The following is a 15,319-nucleotide window of genomic DNA, read 5'->3' as shown; positions in this document are numbered from 1 at the left end:
AGTGTGAGAGCTGTCTGGGGCACAACTTGTTCTACACGGAGCTTTATTACACGGAGCTTTATTACACGGAGCTGTTTTATAGGAGTTTCACCAGGGGCCACTGCAGTGCGGCTCCTCCTTCATACAGGGCCACTTGTAGCTCTCATTGGTGTAATAGAGACCAGCAATGCACCCCTGTATGTGTGTGTATATCTATTGTACCACTGTATGTATATATATATGTGTATCTCTATTGCACCACTGTGTGTTTGTGTGTATATATATATATATATATATAATATATATATATATATAATATATGTATATATATGTGTGTGTGTGTCTATTGTACCACTGTATGTGTATCTGTTGCACAGGCCACACAGTGTAGCACTCACTCTAGCAGTGGGATAATAGTCTCTGGGAAGGGAGTGCGACTGTGGGATAGCAGGTATAGTAGGGAGAGATGGTGCCTATAGTAACAGTGGATAATAGTCTCTGGGAAGGGAATGTGACTGTGTGATAGCAGGTATAGTAGGGAGAGATGGTGCCTATAGTAACAGTGGATAATAGTCTTTGGGAAGGGAGTGTGACTGTGGGATAGCAGGTATAGTAGGGAGAGATGGTGCCTATAGTAACGGTGGATAATAGTCTCTGGGAAGGGAGTGTGACTGTGGGATAGCAGGTATAGTAGGGAGAGATGGTGCCTATAGTAACAGTGGATAATAGTCTCTGGGAAGGGAGTGTGACTGTGGGATAGCAGGTATAGTAGGGAGAGATGGTGCCTATAGTAACAGTGGATAATAGTCTCTGGGAAGGGAATGTGACTGTGTGATAGCAGGTATAGTAGGGAGAGATGGTGCCTATAGTAACAGTGGATAATAGTCTTTGGGAAGGGAGTGTGACTGTGGGATAGCAGGTATAGTAGGGAGAGATGGTGCCTATAGTAACGGTGGATAATAGTCTCTGGGAAGGGAGTGTGACTGTGGGATAGCAGGTATAGTAGGGAGAGATGGTGCCTATAGTAACAGTGGATAATAGTTTCTGGGAAGGGAGTGTGGCTGTGGGATAGCAGGTATAGTAGGGAGAGATGGTGACTATAGTAACAGTGGATAATAGTCTCTGGGAAGGGAGTGTGACTGTGGGATAGCAGGTATAGTAGGGAGAGATGGTGCTATAGTAACAGTGGGATAATAGTCTCTGGGAAGGGAGTGTGACTGTGGGATAGCAGGTATAGTAGGGAGAGATGGTGCCTATAGTAACAGTGGGATAATAGTCTCTGGGAAGGGAGTGTGACTGTGGGATAGCAGGTATAGTAGGGAGAGATGGTGCTATAGTAACAGTGGGATAATAGTCTCTGGGAAGGGAGTGTGACTGTGGGATAGCAGGTATAGTAGGGAGAGATGGTGCCTATAGTAACAGTGGGATAATAGTCTCTGGGAAGGGAGTGTGACTGTGGGATAGCAGGTATAGTAGGGAGAGATGGTGCCTATAGTAACAGTGGGATAATAGTCTCTGGGAAGGGAGTGTGGACTGTGGGATAGGCAGGTATAGTAGGGAGAGATGGTGTCTATAGTAACAGTGGGATAATAGTCTTGGGAAGGGAGTGTGACTGTGGGATAGCAGGTATACGTAGGGAGAGATGGTGTCTATAGTAACAGTGGATAATAGTGAACCTTCAGGAGAGGGAGTGTGGACTGTGGATAGGTATAGTAGGGAGAGATGGTGCCTATAGTAACAGTGGGATAATAGTCTCTGGGAAGGGAGTGTGACTGTGGGATAGCAGGTATAGTAGGGAGAGATGGTGCCTATAGTAACAGTGGGATAATAGCTGGGAAGGGGAGTGTGCTGTGGGATAGCAGGTATAGTAGGGAGAGATGGTGCTATAGTAACAGTGGATAATAGTCTCTGGAGCTTGGAGTGTGGATACGGAGAGATGGTAGTAACGGATGGGGATATAGTAACAGTGGATAATAGAAGGAGTGTGGCTGTGGGATCAGCCAGTGGATAATAGTCTCAGGATGTGATAATAGTCTCTGAGTGTGAGTGGGATAGCAGGTTAGTAGTGGATAATAGTCAATGTCTATAGTGGGATAATAGTCTCTGGAAAGGGAGTGTGACTGTGCTATATAGTCTCTGGGAAGGGAGTGTGACTGTGGATAGCAGGTATAGTAGGGAGAGATGATGTCTATAGTAACAGTGGGATAATAGTCTCTGGGAAGGGAGTGTGACTGTGGGATAGCAGGTATAGTAGGGAGAGATGGTGCCTATAGTAACAGTGGGATAATAGTCTCTGGGAAGGAAGTGTGACTGTGGGATAGCAGGTACATGGAGAGGGAGTTGGTGCCTATAGTAGCAGTGGGATAATAGTCTCTGGGAAGGTACAGTAGGGCAAAATAGTATCAGCAGTGTTTAGTGCTACATAAACATAAATCCTTAAGTTGTCAGAGGGTGCTGGAAGCTGGAGTTAAATAACAATTGTAGAGGCATGCAAGTGAAAAAGTTACAGTAAGTTCAGCAGCAGGTAGGTAGTAGGTAGACTGAGTCCAGCCAGGAGACTGAAGTTTACAAAGATATCACATCAGTGCCTGTAGCTGTAGCAGTGAGGAATGTTTGGGATGGTGATGGAGGGGTTACCCTAGTGACAGTATATGGTAAGGGGCAGTTTTGAAGCACTTTGTTGATCTTTACTGATAATCACTATCCATTTGACATATGCTAATATTAGGATACGGGTGAGATCCCAAGCACTGTGACTTTGAGAAAGGCTGGTGCAACAGCCAAAATGTTAGTGATAGATTCTTAATAAATTATTCGTTGTCCTATAAGTCCTGAGAGTGCGGCTTCTTCAAGCAGGTGTATTGATTTCGGATGGTGGTGTGCACCCAGGCATAAAACAAGACTCTTCGCGAGTGCTGATTCTTTGGAGTATATATATTTTATATGTGTGTGTATATATATATATATATATATATGTGTGTGTGTGTATATGTGTATGGGACCTGTTATCCAGAATGCTCTGTCCTTGGGTCTTAAGTCTACTACCTTTCCATATTTTGGATCTTTATGAGAAACAGGTTTCTGAATAATGGACGCCATACATGTTTGTATTTATATTGAGTATATATAGACCGCTTCCTTGTACACGTATATAAAAGGTATATTGTCCCTTTTCATGTTATCTACCCTGGAATGTCTGCTCTTACCTTTTCTATAAGAACCGTATGAGAATTAAGCGCTTCCATTTGCATTGGAATCCGTGCCCTGCAGTTTAGACCAGAAACTCCAGCCTTAATCTGAGAATATAGAAACCTCTGCTAAAAGTCTTGTCTTTTAAAAAAAATATATATTTTTACAAAGATTTATCAGACGAACAGAGAAGGTAATGAATGTAGAGGATATAAAAGAGTTAATGTATTTTTCATTGTTTTGGATATTTATTTTTCCCACTCACCATTCTAAGATGTAATTTTGTTTACTCTGCATGCAGTTAAATGCATATAATTAATTAGAGGCAGTCGTGCATGTGACCTCTCAATAAAGATTAGTGTATCTGCTTCTGGCACAGCTTGTCTGGGGCTGTGTGCATCAGTCCTGCCCCCGTCAAACAAAATTGGGTTATTGTGTTACTTGCGCCATACTGTTATAATCTGATTTTGTTTGAATTTATTGCTTTTCAAACTCAAAAAAAGTTTAAAGGGATACTGTCATGGGGAAAAAAATGGTTTTTTCCCCCCCAAAATGCATCAGTTAATAGAGCTGCTCCAGCAGAATTCTGCACTTAAATCTGTTTCTCAAAAGAGCAAACAGATTTTTTTTATATTTCATTTTTAAATCTGACATGGGCCTAGACATATTGTCAGTTTCTCAGCTGCCCCAAGTCATGTGACTTGTGCTCTGATAAATTTCAGTCACTCTTTACTGCTGTACTGCAAGTTGTAGTGCTGGCACAAGTCACATGCACAATTCAGTGCAGAATTCTGCTGGAGCAGCACTATTAACTGATGCGTTTTTAAGCGCGTTTATGTTTCCATTTCTTTTTTTTGTTTTTCATTTCTCGAGTCCAGTCTGTGCTTATAACTCCCGTTGTGAGAGTATTTTCTATCCCCAGGTTCCCCTCACCCTTGGCACACTTCCAGTCTCATTAGATTCCATAATTTACATTCTACCTTTTTAATGCACAGATGAATTGCTTTATCTACATCCCTCCATGTAGAGCATTTGTACTTCCCGTCAATGTAATAATCACCTGATTAGAGCTGCTCCCACACGTGCACAGATTAGGCTGCTAACCACAGAAGCCTTTAGGGGTTTGTGTGTGATCTTGCTTTTCTTAAATGGATTTGTAATGGACTTTGATTGCTCACACACCCACCACCATTCTTTCTCAGTGGGTGGGAGCACAGAACTGTCTGCTCTCCAATAAAGAATCAACTACAACTTCTTAGCATTATGTGCAGTGGAAAGTGATGCTGGGAGTAGTTGAAAGGTCAGCGGGTCTAAGGTTGTCTTTCACAATTGATTCATGTTTATTATATATGTGACAAATTTTAATAAAAGCAATGAGGGGAAGAATAACTGTACAGTGAACAGGTGGAGCCTATAGCTACAGTGAAACCTCAATTTTACATTCCCTTAGTTTTTTTCCCCTCATTTTACATTGTTGTTGAGTGGTCCCACCTATATATTATGCACAATACATTTCCCTGATTTTACATTTTCCTAGATTTTTCACCATTTTTTTTTCTGGTCCCCTGAAAAACGTGAAATTATACTGTCCTGAACTACTGAATTGCTATTGCCTTCATTCTTGGTAGGGTAACAACACACATGATATTTTGTTACCATCACTAAATCACGTACAGTGCAAAAATGTCCAGAAATTCCTGGACATTTTTGGAGCAAATTGAAAGCTCTGCTTATAAGGGCTGATATAAACTGCTGACAGACTTAAAGGGATACTGTCATGAGAAAAGATGTTTTTTTTTTCAAAACATAACAGTTAATAGTGCTGCAATAGCAGAATTCTGCTCTGAAATCCATTTTTCAAAAGAGCAAACAGTTTTTGTTATATTCAATTTTGAAATTTAACACGGGGCTAGACATATTGTCAGTTTCCCAGCTGCCCGCAGTCATGTGACTTGTGCTCTTGAATACTTCAATCACTCTTTACTGTTGTACTGCAAGTTGGAGTGATATCACCCCCTCCTCCCCCCCCCCAGCAGCCAAACAACAGAACAATGGGAAGGTAACCAGATAGCAGCTCCCTGGAAGATCTAAGAACAGTGCTCAACTAGTAAATTCAAGTCCAACTGAGACTGATTCAGTTACATTAAGTAGGAGAAATAACCGCCTGCTAGAAAGTAGTTCAATCCTAAAGTGCAGGCACAAGTCACATGACTGGGGCAGCTGGGAAACTGACAATATGTCTAGCCCCATGTCAGATTTCAAAATTAAATAAAAAAAAAATCTGTTTGTTCTTTTGAGAAATGGATTTCAGTGCAGAATTCTGCTGGAGCAGCACTATTAACTGACGCGTTTGGGGAAAAAACATGTTTTCCAATGGTCCTCCAACCGCCTTCACCTGATCAATATCTGGCAGAAAATCTGCCAGCTGTCGATCGGCCAGTTAGAGGACCGCAACAATTTGTTGATGTGGTCCTCAGTTTGAGCGCCTGTATTCTAGTCGTTGTGATTCGATCATTAGGCATATATTGAGGAGAGATCTGCTTGTTTGGTGACCTCACCAAATCAGTGGATCTCTGTATGTCCGGCCACCATAAAACTCCGCTGGTAAAACAGCTTACTTGCATAATAGTGAGAAAATACGTTTTCTAAATATAATCAATTAAAATTTCCTTTTCAGAAATAATCAAGTTTATCTTCACTATCCCTCACTCAGCATCTGTTTTTCTTCATTCTGTCTTCATGCAGCAGTTGGGTGTCAGATATTCATTGACAGATCCAATATATCTTATAGGGGGCTCCTTTTGCCTAGAAGATGTATTAGAGCTCACTCTATTAGAAATTACCAGACATCATGGGGTATATTTATCAAAGAGTGAAATTCCGCCACTCTCCATTAATTTCTATGGGATTTTTAAGAGTAGTTATCAATGGATGAAAGTGAAAGTTCATCCTTTCATAAAGGAATTTCACTCTAGAGGACTGTGGCAACCTCTAACTTCACTCTTTGATAAATATACCCCGTAGTCTTTCTACATGCAGAATTTTTGCAGAAGGAAGTTATTTTGTTAGGTTTTGTTTGTACTGGAATAAAATATTTGAGTGACCTCTAATACATCTGCTAGGAAAGGAGCTCCCTCCTATAAGATATATCGGATCTAACTTTCAATGATTATCTGACACCCAACTCCTGAATGAAGACAGAATGAAGAGGAAATAGATGCTGAGAGAGGGATAGTGAAGATGAACTTGATTATTTCAAAAATGATGCAGAATATTTAATTGATTTGTAATTTAGAAAGTTTCTTGTTTCAGTATGAAGAAGCTTATACAAAATTTTTCATTTTTGCAATAGTTCCCCTTTAAATACTTACATATATGATTGTATGGTAATGCAATAGGAGGTACTATAATTCTAAAGGAAAATGTAATTCAGGTAAGGGATCTGTTATCCAGATTACTTGAAACGTGGGGCATTCCAGTTTACAGATCTTTCTGTAATTTGGATCTCAGTGCAAGTTACTGTTTTATTACTATTACTGAGAAAAAGGAAATCATTTTTAATTATTTGGATTATTTTGTTAAAATCGAGTCTTACCGTAATTCTGAGCTTTCTGGATAACAGGTTTCCGGATAATAGATCCCAAACCTGTACTGTTTAGTGTAAGCTTGCTAGAAGCAGAACAGGCATTTTCTGAAAAGCTCATTGAAACACAGGGTCGCCCACTGCAGTACAAGTTCTCTCTGAGCCTCTTGTGGACTAAGGGGGAAATATAAAGGCAAAACTAACCTATCGGGATATTTCTTTAGTCACTTGCTTACAAAATTAATTGTTTCTGTTTTTTTTTTTTTAAATTTGTAAGAGATTTTGCAAACACAATTAAGCAATGTCTTTAGAACTGTAGAATATAATAGGGTTAGAGATATATGAATTAATGAATTGTAATTTTATTAACCTATCAAGTTATTATTCCACAACAGAATTCAGCACCTCTTTTCTAAGAGCTGTTTGTGTCTCATTTTGGGGCTGGTTTTTTTCCCCATCTTATTTATCTCTCAGGTACAACTGACTAGGAGTTGTGCAGTTGAAGTAAAGTGACCAAGAGAAAACACTGTGGCTGGATACAGTCGTTGGCTCCAGATGTTTCTCTGTTTTTGGGAGAGAAACATTACATGTTGACTGAGCTGCCATAAGTTTGTGTGTGCGCTGGACGAGAAAAACCTGGCCACTGGCAGCATTGTGTTAAAGCTGCTTCAACTGGCTGCAATTATTCCATTTAACCCCTTAAATTCAATTTATCTTGCATAGTCTAACAAACTATGATAAATGCTTCTGCGCCAGAGAAAGGGGCTGTCTCCAAAATCATGTGCCAAAATCATGTGCCAAAATCATGTGCCTTCACTTTCTGCTTTGCAGTAAACTGAGCGGTTGATAACCCACTAAGAATTGTGTGCCTTCTCCCTTTATTCCTTAGGTGTTTTCTTGCTATCATTTTACTGAGTGATTTCAGTTTTTATTAGTCAAAGATATTTTGATGGTTTGCGTTATGTTAAAGGGATTCTGTCATGGTTTTTATGGTGTGGTTTTATTGTTTACACTGTAAATAATTCACTCTACAATATAAAATTTTTAATTCCTGAACCAGCAAGAGTATTTTTTTAGTTGTAATATTGGTGTGTAGGCAGCCATAATAGGTAATTTTGCCTGATCATGTGCTTTCAGAAAGAGCCAGCACTAAGATGGAACTTCTTTCTTTTCTAACTAAATGTGTTGCAGTGGGACCTGGATTTTACTATTGAGTGCTGTTCTTAGATCTACCAGGCAGCTGTTATCTTGTGTTAGGGAGCTGTTATCTGGTTACCTTCTCATTGCTCTGCTGCTGGGGGGGGGTGATATCACTCCAACTTGAAGTGCAGCAGTAAGGAGTGACTGAAGTTTATCAGAGCACAAGTCACATGACTGGGGGCAGCTGGGAAACTGACAATATGTCTAGCCCCATGTCAGATTTCAAAATTAAATATATAAAAATCTGTTTGCTCTTTTGAGAAGCTGATTTCAGTGCAGAATTCTGCAGGAGCAGCACTATTAACTGATGTGTTTTGAAAAAAATATTTTTTACCAGGACCTTATCCCTTTAAGCTAGTGTAAAGGTAACCGTACATTAGCTGATTAAGCATGTTGGCCTTGTGATGGCCTGCTCCACAGATATCGGACAAAAATCAGGTAGATATCTATTTGGGTAGGTTAGATAATCCCGACAGGTGAGAACCAATGTAATCTTTGTTCAAAGGGCCTGCATAGGACTCCATTGAGAGAAGTATTTTAAAGGAATTTTTCAGTGTAAAAATAAAACTGGGTAAATTGATTCATGTAATGTATAAAGGCTGGAGTGACTGAATGTCTAACATAATAGCCAGAACACTACTTCCTGCTTTTCAGCTCTCTTGCTTTCCACTGATTGGTTACCAGTCCAGTAACCAATCAGTGACTTGAAGGGGGGTGGTACATGGGTTATACTCACTGAATAGTTATGTCCCATGTGGACCCCCATGAAGTCACTGACTAACTCAGAGTTAGAGAGCTGAGAAGCAGGAAGTAGTGTTCTGGCTATTATGTTAGACATCCAGTCACTCCAGCCTTTATACATTACATTTTTGGCTAACTAACTGTATTAGAAACATTTTTTATTTTGCACATGCTACCTATTTATCCAGTTTTTATTTTTGCACTGGAATGTTCCTTTTACATTAACTTTGTGCAGCTGTGCTCTGTAAACGGGTCACATAGTCCGAGTCCGCATCTTTGCTTTAGCTGTCTGTCTTGTGTCAGGAATGCAGTCAGGGTTTTTTACAGGACTGCTTGTGCAGTTTGGAAATTGGGATAGGTGTCTCGCTGTTCAGATCACTCTACAGAGTGACATGTTTCAAGGAAGTCTCAGGAGACTGAAGTCATCTTGTCCTGCTTAGCTGGAGCCTCTGCTTCTATTTGCTCACTGCAAAATCTTCTCCAGATGGCGGAACAGACACCCTGCCAGATAAATTTACACAATCTCACTAAGGGATCGTTTTGGCAGTTCTCAAGTAGCTTTATATCTCCCAGAAAACACTGGAGAACTGACATAAAACATCACATGAGGCGAACATGTCTAATAGCAATGGCTTTTTTTTTTTTTCTCCTTTAATTTTTAAGAGTGTTTTGCAGACTTGGAGCCTATGGAGCGTGAGCTACTGTACTGCATCTTTTTAGAAATATAGCTTTGAAAGTTCCCGCAAGCCATGAAACTGATGAGTTGTAAAGAGCTCATTAGAAATGGTATTCATTTGGCAACTGTTGTGATAAGCTTTGCTTTGCTGCCTACATTTCCATGTGGCTTAGTGCATTTGCGTTTTTCTTGCCAGCAAGTTTGTTGTTGTTGCATTAACATGCAAACAAGGATAAAGTAACTTAAACGGGCATTATATATTGTTCAATGAATAGGGAGTGTGCTAAACCTATTTTTATGCATAATGTTTTAGTTAACATATGAAGTAGTCAAACAGAAAAGAAAATATGGATTTATTTAATACAAATTGGGTCTACTTTATAGTTTCATTATTGTTTTGCTTAAAGGGGTTGTTGACCTTCAAACACTTTTTTTTTCAGTTCAGTTGGTTTCAGATTGTTCCCCCGTAATTATCTTTTCCAATCACTTTTTTATTTATCGTTTTTTATAATATTGAAGTGTAACGTTTCCTTTTTCTCCTTCTAAAGCAGCTCTGGGGAAAGGGGTTGCTGACTCTTTAACTGTTCTAAATTGATACATTTAGTTGATACATTTCTTATCTTTGTCCCTGTTGAGCAGAATCCCAGAGTTTTACAGTATTAAAGGCAGCTGTTAGGTACAATTGATACAATAGTTGCTAATATTCTACAGATGCTGCTGAGAAATGTATCCGCTAAATGTTGCAAATTGACTTGAAGCACCAGAGGCAGGAACATTAAAGGGGAACTCCACACCAACATAACTTAAAGGGGTTGTTCACCTTTGACATAACTTTTAGTATAATGTAGTGAGTGATATTCTGAGACAATTTGCAATTGGTTTTCATTTTTTATTATTGAAGGTTTTTGAGTTAATTAGCTTTTATCCAGCAGCTCTTCAATTTGCATCTTAACCAATCTGGTAACTAGGGTCCAAACATTGATTTGAATAAGAAACTGGAGTATGGATAGGAGAGGCCTGAATAGACACATGAGTAATAAAAGGTTTTAGTTTAGTGTTTATAATTGAGCCCCATTGTCTTGATCCCTTCTAAATGTATGATGTCACTGAAATTCCAATTATTATTTTCTATCTGCCCTTCCCAGGCCTACGGTCTGTGCATGCGAATCACACTGAACTATCTAGTTGGCCTATATAAATGTATTTCAAATGCACATTTTTAAAATTTTCAGGTCATGCATTATTGAATAGATTCTTTTTTTTATTAACCCTACCCACGTGTGGAAGACGACTAAATGTGCTTATCTGTTCTTGCTTCCAAAAACTGAGCCTTACATCTTGTCAGGCTTATTGTGTACTTAAAGGTATACTGTCATGGGAAAATATTTTTTTTTTTTCAAAATGAATCAATTAATAGTGCTGCTCCAGCAGAAATCTACACTGAAATCCATTTCTCAAAAGAGCAAACAGATTTTTTTATATTTAATTTTTAAATCTGACATGGGGCTAGACATATTGTCAATTTCCCAGCTGCCCCAAGTCATGTGACTTGTGCTCTGATAAACTTCTATCACTCTTTACTGCTGTACTGCAAGTTAGAGTGATATCACCCCCCTCCCTTTTCCCCCCAGCAGCCAAACAAAAGAACAATGAGAAGATAACCAGATAGCAGCTCCCTAACACAAGATAACAACTGCCTGGTGGATCTAAGAGCAACACTCAATAGTAAAACCCATGTCCCACTGAGGCACATTCAGTTACATTGAGAAGGAAAAACAGCAGCCTGCCAGAAAGCAATTCTTTCCTAAAGTGCAGGCATAAGTCACATGACTGGGGCAGCTGGGAAATTGACAAAATATCTAGCTCCATGTCAGATTTCAAAATTGAATATAAAAAAATCAGTTTGCTCTTTTGAGAAATGGATTTCAGTGCAGAAGTCTGCTGGAGTAGCACTATTAACTGATGTGTTTTGAAAAAAACATGTTTTCCGATGACAGGATCCCTTTAAAATCAGCATAAAAACTTTATATTGTACTGTAAACTTAAAATAAACTCTTCTACACGCATCACCTATTTTACAAGTTTTAAATAAATTCCGCTTTTTATGATGTGTTTTTTTTAGATTGAGGGTACTCATCCAAACTCACCTATTTTTTTTTTTTTTAAATATTTTTATTTATAAAAATTTGAAAAATATAAACTTTCAAATATCATTGTTTGAGTTATTGCATTGTTGATAGTTATACAATATTTTAGGGAAAGTAAACAACTAAACAATTTAACCATACTTGAGTAATTGTTTTGCACTTGGTTACACAATATTTTCAAAGAAAGTATGACCCAATAGAGAGTAACCGAAAATTAACATCACTGGGTAATCGGTTAAGGTTTCCTCTTGGCTTTGGAAACAGTTCCATGTGGATTGCAATCAATTTGTAACAGGATGGTAATTAGACTCACCATTGTTTGCAGGTGAAATTATTAAAGGGGTGGTTCACCTTCAAACAACTAGATGTTTTCAGAAAGATAACCAGAAATAACAACTTTTTCCAAGATTTTCTATGTGTGACCATTTTTCTAATATTGAAGTGTAAAGTGTCATTTTTCACCTTCTAAAGCAGCTCTGGGAGGGGGGGTCGCCGACCCTGTAAACTGTTCTAAATTGATGCATTTAGTTGATACATTTCTTATCTTTGTCCCTGCTGAGCAGAATCTCTGGATTTCATTACAGGCAGCTGTTATATAATAAATAATATATAATAATTGAAAAAAGTCTTTATTTCTGGGGAACAATCTGAAAACAACTGAACTGAAAAAAGTGTTTGAAAGGTGAACAACCCCTTTAACACTAGTGAAGGATTAGAATGAATAATACTTTGAATTTCGAAGTTTTTTTTTTGGTTACTTCGACCTTCGACTTGGAATCGATTCAAACTAAAATCGTTCGACTATTCAACCATTCGATAGTTGAAGTACTGTCTCTTTAAAAAAAGACTACCTACTTCGCCACCTAAAACCTACTGACCACCAATGTTAGCCTATGGGGACCTTCCCCATAAGCTTTCCTAGCAATTTCTGATCGAAGGAAAATCGTTCGATCGATGGATTAATATCGTTCGATTCGATCGATTCGATCAAACTAAATGCGGTAAATCCTTCGAATTCGAAGTCGAAGGATATTACTTTAATGGTTGAATATCGAGGGTTAATTAACCCTCGATATTCAGCCCTTAGTAAATGTGCCCCTAGGTATCTTGAGAAAATAGAGAGAGAAAAAACCTCACCTGCTACTTTTTAGTTTTTTTTATGAGATACATTTTGGATAACTTCCCGCATGGGGGACACGTTTCATTTGAGACTTTGTCAGGCCTCTCCACAATTATTCCCACTCCTTTAATTCTCTTACAAGTGTTTTATTGTTGAATTGGTTAAAATACAACGGTTGTTGGGAAATTGGGGCTTGATTCTATGCATATGAAGGTTCAAAATAAATGCATATACTGCCAACAAATCCCAATTACGATTCTTATGAGGAGGCGGCTGATGTGAATATTTGTGCACAGTTTTAAATGACTAAGGATAGAACTGTAAAAGAGAGCTTGTTGACATTTTAACACATTTCATCTGTCATTTGGATAATTTGATAACAGAATAGAGCCCCCCCCCAAGCATTTTAGTAGAGTAAATGGAAGACTTCCACATACTATATGCTCCTCTAGTTCTATCACTAGTGCACTGCTGGTACTTGTAGTAGCTACTACTGTTTGAATCTTAGCACTGCATAACCATTGCAAGGGAAAACCTAACAACTTGCCTGTCAGGCAAATTCAAATTTTATTGCTGTGGGTTAATGGTGTGAGTTTTATAAGAAGTTTTCAAAATCCCATTGTATGCGGCACCTCTTGGACAGGGAGTCATTGTGCTTGCTAACAACATATATTTCTTGCAGGCATAGGGTGAAAGGGGTATTATGCTGCCTGGCAATTTATTTAAAAATATACAGGTACTGTAATGAAAATTAACTTTAACAATAACACACAGAGCTCTTCCCCAAGGGAAAAGCCCTAAAATACTTTGGGGCATATTTATCAAAGAGTGAAGTTAGAGAACACCACAGTCCACTAGAGTGAAATTCCGCCACTCTCCATTCATTTCTATGTTTTTTTTTAAGAGTACAGGTATGGGACCTGTTATCCAGAATGCTTGGGACCTGGGGTTTCCGGATAACGGATCTTTCCGTAATTTGGGTCTTCATGCCTTAAGTCTACTAGAAATTCATTTCAACATTAAATAAACCCAATAGGCTGGTTTTGCTTCCAATAAGGATTAATTATATCCTAGTTGGGATCAAGTACAAGCTACTGTTTTATTATTACAGAGAAAAAGAAAATCATTTTTAAAAATTTGGATTATTTGGATAAAATTGAGTCTATGGGAGACAGCCATTCCGTAATTCGGAGCTTTCTGGATATCGGGTTTCCGGATAAGGGATCCTATACCTGTATTTATCGATTGTGAAAGTTCATCCTTGGATAAATACACCTTCCATAGAAATGAATGGTGGAATTTCACTCTAGTGGACTGTGGTGATCTCTAACTTCACTCTTAGATAAATATACCCCCTTTTCTTTGCAGCCAGCATGAATCTCCATGGATAACACACTTAAATCATTTCATTTTGCAAAACATCCACCATCTGCAATTATTCATGAATAAAAGTGTTTTGCCAGTGGCAATTGCTGGCCATGAAAACATATTTTGGGTACTTTGTTGCCCACAGGGAAGCACCGTTTTACACAGGCATTACAGTTGCCACACCCCAACTAATATTAGATGTCACCAGAGTCTAGAAAGCCAGGCATCTTGCAAATTCTTCTGTTATAAGATTATCACACAGGAGAGGTTTCAGCATGAGAGAAAGCAATAACTTCATTAGACAAAGCAAAAATTGGCATCTGGTTTAAAAGCAATTTCAGCAATATGTCATGAAGGGCATTTAAAGGAATTGTTCAGTATAAAAATAAAAACTGGGTAAATAGGCTGTGCAAAGTAAACAATGTTTCTAATATAGTTATTTAGCCAAAAATGTAATGTATAAAGGCTGGAGTGACTGGATGTGTAACATAATAGCCAGAACACTACTTCCTGCTTTGTATCTCTCTATTGGTTTCCACTGATTGGTTACTGCCTGGTAACCAATCAGTGACTTGAGGGGGGGCACATGAGTCATAACTGTTGCTTTTGAATCTGAGCTGAATGCTGAGGATCAATTGCAAACTCACTGAACAGTTATGTCCCATGTGGCCCCCCTTCAAGGCGCTGACTAACTCAGAGTTAGAGAGCTGAAAACAGGAAGTAATGCTCTGGCTATTATGAAAGAAATCCAGTCACTCCAGCCTTTATACATTACATTTTTGGTTAACTAACTATATTAGAAACATTTTTTATTTTGCACAGCCTATCTACTTTTTGTTTTTTTTCCACTGAACTGTTCCTTTAAAACCCATGTAACCCTTGTCAACACTGCCCCTAGTAATCTATGGAAAACATATTGTCTAACGCACACGTCATGTGATGGTGACATGTGGAGCTCAGAAATACTGAAGCTAGAATTTTTATGTGACTTTTCACACTAGCACCTCTTTTTATAGCACAATTTCACACCCCGCTCATCTTGGTGATGACGCTGTGAGTGATTTGTTTGTAACATGTAGGGGCCTATTTATGAATCCTTGAATTTTTCTGGTCAAGTTTAAAAGGGGGCGGAATTCTGAATTTTTAGAGGAAAAAAAATACTCTAATTTTGTCAAGATTTATTTTACTCCAAAGCTGCTAAAAATTAAAATCCGAAAATTCTCCAGCTAAATCAATTGCAGATGGTCCCTTTTAATAAATGGAAGATATTTTTGCCTTCATGATGAATTGTCGCATGATTTTTTCGAGACTTTTCC

The 15,319-nt window shown here is 38.5% G+C and overlaps 1 protein-coding gene across 2 annotated transcripts in view; it reads left to right on the top strand.

Moving 5' to 3' along the window:
• The window catches only part of pid1.S (phosphotyrosine interaction domain containing 1 S homeolog), a 59,287-nt gene that overhangs the window by 279 nt on the left and 43,689 nt on the right, over nucleotides 1-15,319 (top strand). The gene's annotated exons all lie outside the window — the stretch shown is intronic.

Source organism: Xenopus laevis, chromosome 5S (assembly GCF_017654675.1).
Source record: "Xenopus laevis strain J_2021 chromosome 5S, Xenopus_laevis_v10.1, whole genome shotgun sequence".
Classification (NCBI taxonomy): Eukaryota; Metazoa; Chordata; class Amphibia; order Anura; family Pipidae; genus Xenopus; species Xenopus laevis.
This window is presented reverse-complemented; position numbering and strand designations above follow the sequence as displayed.